Source organism: Myotis lucifugus, unplaced genomic scaffold (genome assembly GCF_000147115.1).
Source record: "Myotis lucifugus unplaced genomic scaffold, Myoluc2.0 scaffold_472, whole genome shotgun sequence".
In the NCBI taxonomy this organism is placed as follows: domain Eukaryota; kingdom Metazoa; phylum Chordata; class Mammalia; order Chiroptera; family Vespertilionidae; genus Myotis; species Myotis lucifugus.
In genome coordinates this window covers 128878-134049 of record NW_005871520.1, presented here as the reverse complement: position 1 = coordinate 134049, position 5172 = coordinate 128878, and the positions used below count along the sequence as shown (strand labels likewise).

The 5172-nt window shown below is 46.6% G+C and overlaps 1 protein-coding gene across 2 annotated transcripts in view; it reads right to left on the bottom strand.

Moving 5' to 3' along the window:
* The window catches only part of FBXO10 (F-box protein 10), a 30600-nt gene extending 30477 nt beyond the window's left edge, over window positions 1-123 (bottom strand). For both annotated transcript variants that reach the window (XM_006103215.3, XM_006103216.3), the window contains exon 1: window positions 48-123. The gene's annotated coding sequence lies outside the window, so the exon portion shown is untranslated. The remainder of the gene's footprint in view (window positions 1-47) is intronic.
* Window positions 124-5172: the final 5049 nt, after the last annotated feature.

Here is a 5172-nt window from a genome sequence, read left to right as displayed (position 1 = left end):
CGGATGGAGTAAGTCCCGCCCGCAGCTTCGCCCGCACCGCCTCTTACCTCGCCGCGGGCTCCCGCGGGCGCTCGCCCGCGCAGTCGTGGTCGCGGGCGCTGGAGCTGCAGCGGAGCCGCGAGGCGTGGGGCGGCCCGACGTGCCGGGAGCCCCCGCCTGGGGGCTGACAGCGGCTGGGGCCGGTGGGGGGCGGGCGCCGTCACGTGACGCGCGAGGCCGGGGATGCTGGGAGCGGCGGCCGGGCCGGGGTGGCGGGGGCCCGGCTCCTGGACCACCGCGGCGGAAGAGGAACCTGGAGGCGTCGGTGCGGGAGGGGCTGGGAGGGAGGAGGAGGGGAGACGCATGGGGCTTCGGTTCCGCGATGGAGCTGGTGGGAAGACAATGAAGGCTTGTACTGCGTGGCCCCAAAAGGGGCAGAAATAGAATCGGTGGGTGGAGATCGCAGGCAGGCAGCTGGGGTCAGTCTAGAGAAGGCTCTTCCAATCACCAGAATGCTCTCTAGTTGGGCTGTTGCAGATGGTGGTAAGCAACTTGTAGGTGTGCTCCTAGGGGCTGGGTTCATTCATTCAACAGACTGACCACTGGCTATGCGGCGTATATATAAAAGTATTACAGATACAGCGCTTAGCACAGTACCTGCCACGTAGTAAAATGGTAGTTGTTGCTGCCGCTGCTGCTGTTGTGGGCATAAAAGTGAACAAAGCAGATAGGTTCCTGTCCTCGAAGTTAATTCTCAAGTGGAGAAGGTAGTTTTAATCAGATATAGTTTAAATATGTATTTTAAGTTATAGTAAGTGCGCAGGAGGAACTCTGATTTAAAATTGGGGGGCAAGGGAAGGTGGTCAGGGACCCCTCAGAGAAAGGTAAGGAGTTAACCAGATGTCAGGAGGGAAGCCAGTGTGAAGACTCAGGTGGGGTGGCGCAGGGCAGAGGAAAGAAGATTGCTCTTTGGGTGAATGGAAGATGTCCAGTTTGTCAGAGCTTATTGGGTTAAGGAGAGAACAGGATAAATGAAGTTAGAGAGGTAGGAGCTACCATGTAGCACGTAGTAGGCCATGATGAGGATTTTAAAATTTTATGTGAAAGGAAGCCACTGAAGGTGTAGAGAATGTCGATGAGTTGATACCTTTTTATTTTTATTTTATTTAAAAAAATATATATTTTATTAATTTTTCACAGAGAGGAAGGGAGAGGAATAGAGAGTTAGAAACATCGATCAGCTGCCTCCTGCACACCCCCCACTGGGGATGTGCCCACAACCAAGGTACATGCCCTTGACCGGAATTGAACCTGGGACCCTTCAGTCCGCAGGCCGACGCTCTATCCTCTGAGCCAAACCGGTTACGGCTGATACCTATTTAAAAAAGAGTATGCCAGCTACTAAGTAGAGGATAGACAAAACTAAGAGTGGAAGCAGAGACATTGGTTAAGACTTGGGCTGGAGTAATGATGGTGAAGATGGAAATGGATTAGAGACACATTTTGGGGGGTAGAGTCAAACTTGGCTCAATATGGGAAATTAGGGGGATTCCCAGAATTCTAGCCCATGGAAGTGCTGTTTATTGAAATGGTAACTATTGTAGGGGAACATATTTGGAGGTGGAGGGAGATCAAGAGCACAGTTTTGCACCTGTGAAGTTTAAGATGCTTCTGTGTCATCCAAATGAAGCAATACAAAAGCCAGTTGGATATAGACTTCTAGATTTTAGGAGAGAATGTCAGCTACAGAAATCTAATTTGAGATTGTTGTAAAAAAGAAATTATCACACCAGGCTGAGGTTTGTAATAGCTGACCCCTGTGGTCCCATTGACCTGTCAGTCCCTGATTCTATAGAATGTATTCTATAAAAATGTATTCCATCTATTATTATTCTGAGTGAAGTCCAAATTACCATGCAGCTGCTCTCTTTTTATACATGGGTGGGGAATATTAGTGGGAGAGGAACCACCCTAAGCCTAAAGCCAACAGTGTATTTTAAGCAGACACAAAGCTGTACACACAGTAGCTAGATATAGTAGAAACACCTTTCTGACTTAGGTCAGGTCATATCAGAACAGGTTATGATTTATACTACAATGAGTTTGATGATTTACTGATGACTGGAAAAGCTATGACATTTAATCCTTTGAAAAGTACCCCATTGTGTGAAACTGGCAGTCTAGATGTCTATCAGTAATCAAAAGCCTGAATTTCTGGATTTGTGCCAGCCAACATTATCGTTTTGGCATTTCTATAAAACAGCTAAGCCTTTTATTTTTTTTTATTTTTTATTATTACTAGGAGCCCAGTGCATGAATTCATGCACCTTGAAAGGCGACTGTGGGTCTCAACCCATCTTCCGCGCCCCTGCCCAGTCCCTCCCGCTGCGGCCCCTGATCCCCCCGTCTGCTGGCAGCCCTGCTCCTGCCTCCACCACTCCCACTCTCTGAAGGCGCTGGCCCTGCTCGTACCACTGACAGCGCAGAGCAATTGGGGCCAGAGCCAGTAGTGGGTACAAGCAGGGCCAGCGCGGTCAGTGGATGTGAGAGGTGGCTGCCGGCCCCAGTCGCCCCTCAGGAGCAGGGGGAGGTGGAGAAGCCCTGAGGGGCAATTGGGGCCAGCAACTGCTGCTGGCACCCACTGACAGTGCTGAGCGATTGGGGCCAGCGCCAGGTGCCGGTAGTGGGTGCGAGCACTGGGCGGGACCACGGTGCATGGGAGCAAAGAATTTTCAGTAACCACCAGAGGCTCACCCCGATGACAGCCACCAGCACCCCGCCTTGGTCTGGCGCCCCCGCTCACCTGCTCCACCATCCCACTGTGGCCAACGCCCATCATGTTCTGTGCTCTGCCAGCTGCTGCTGACGCCCGCCATGTTCCATATGTGCCCCCTGGTGATCAGCACATGTTGTAGCAACCGGTTGTTCAGTTGTTCTGCTGTTTGGGCTATTTGCATATTAGCCTTTTATTATATAAGATTGTTTTTTAATCCTCACCTGAGGATATTTTTCCATTGATTTTGAGAGTTGAAAGGAGAGGGAGAGACAGAGAAACATCAATTGGTTGCCTCCTGCACACACCCGGACTGGGGCCGGAGATGAGCCTGCAACTGAGGTACATGCCCTTGACCAGAATTGAACCCAGGACCCTTCAGTCTGAGGGCAGACACTCTATCCACTGAGTTAAACTGGCTATGACCAGCTAAGCATTTTAAAGGAGTGCAACAGCAGGTTTCTACGAGAGTATGCTGTCTGCCCTAGCCGGTTTGGCTCAGTGGATAGAGTGTCGACCTATAAACTTAAGGGTCCCAGGTTCGATTCGTCAAGGGCACATGCCCAGGTTGTGGGCCTGATCCCCAGTGGGGAGCGTGCAGGAGGCAGCTAATCAATGATCATTGATGTTTCTATCTCTCTGAAAATTAATAAAAAATATGTTTTAAAAAAAGAGTATGCTGTCTTCCTTAGTGGTGCAAGCATCACTTGTTGGATGGAAAATGTGATTTTGCATATCAGTACTTGGACATATAAACATCATTTGCAAACTGCAGTTGAGCCTTCTTCTCCCTACCCTCATCCCTCCTACGCATGCCCCTATCCTGCCACTTGCTGTGGATTTTTCTCCACCATTAAACAAGAGCCAACTTGCTCAACTTTGCATCCTGGCACATAGTCGATACTTATTGTGGGATGAGAGTAAACATACATAACAGCCATGTGAACTTCATTTACTTCGCTTCATAGAAAAGCGAGAAAGTGATTTTTTCAGGGTAAACACAATTGACTTCCGTCATCCTTTTTTGTCTGCCCAGGATCTAAACTCTCTTCCTACATATGGAAGTTCGTCATCTTATAAGCTTGTTGGGAATCAGGGCATGCCTTCCCTATAGATGCTGAAATCCAGATATTTTCTCCACTTCTCCATGTGACACGACAAATTAAATGTTCTCTGGATTTTGAATTGGGAGCCAGAGACACAGCAAAGTAGCGTCATGGAGTAATTATTTGGTGACCATGCAAATGCGCCAAGATGAAGTTCTTAGACCAACACTGGCTGCCATAATAGCCCAGGGTTCTGTGCCTGTGGCCTTGGTAGCAAATGGTGGCATCTAATCCTCAGCAGAGATGGTGTCTTCACTGCACCAGATTATGTGGAGTGACCATGTGACAATGGGTGACATTCCAGTTGCCTAGTCTCCAAGCCTGATTCTCTAGGCCTCCTGGTGATGCTAAACTACCTATAATTTTTTGAACAAGTTACTTTTCTCCTTAAATCTACCAAGGCTGGATTTTGGTGTTTGCAAGTAAAAAATCTGACTCATAGTCACATAGCAGCAGAGCTGAAGCTGTAACCCAGGACCTTGAACTACTAATTCTAGTGCTCCTTCCTAACATGTAGATTCTAACAACCCAGTTTTCATATTACATATATCTCTAAATCACCTTTTGTTCACCAAATTTGTATTTTTAATGTCAGCTGATGAATGAATATTTCAAGTAACTGCATCGTGAGGCAGTTGCCAGTGGAACATTGTTTCAAATGCAGCAGTATTATTGTCTATAGCTGTTTATGTAATATTAAATTTTTTGCATGCCTTTTATAGACATTGGAATATGAAAATACTAATGTGACTGAGAAAGAGGAAAATTATCAGACATGCTTTAAAGCAGATTTTTCACATTACTACAATGCTTATTGGACTAAAGCCAACTGTTTTATTTATGAAGGAACAATGTAAGAGCATTTCATAACTGAAAACGTTTCATCAGATATTATTTAAAACACAGAGTAAGTGATTTTGTAATGTTTTACATCTCAGTAACAAGTCTGTTCAACTTTTATAGATGTGATCTCTATATAAGCTTTTCTGAACTTGTACAAAAGTATGCAAATGGCACCACAGGTATGTATCTGTAATATTGAGTGCATGCAAATAGCATGTAAATAACAACTGTTCACAGTCTCCGTGTGATAGACATAAAGAGTAAGGAGCTCTCCCCCTGAGCCGGCGCGTCCCTCCCTCTCCTCCCCTCCTTCCCCAGCCGCCAAAAAAAAAAAAAAAAGAGTAAGGAAAAGACCTGGTGTTTTATTTCTAATTTATCATTGTAGCCTTCAAAAAAATAGGTTATGAAGATTGCTTTTTAGAATTGCAGTATATACACTAACCAGCAGATGTCAGAATGGGATCTTCTTTA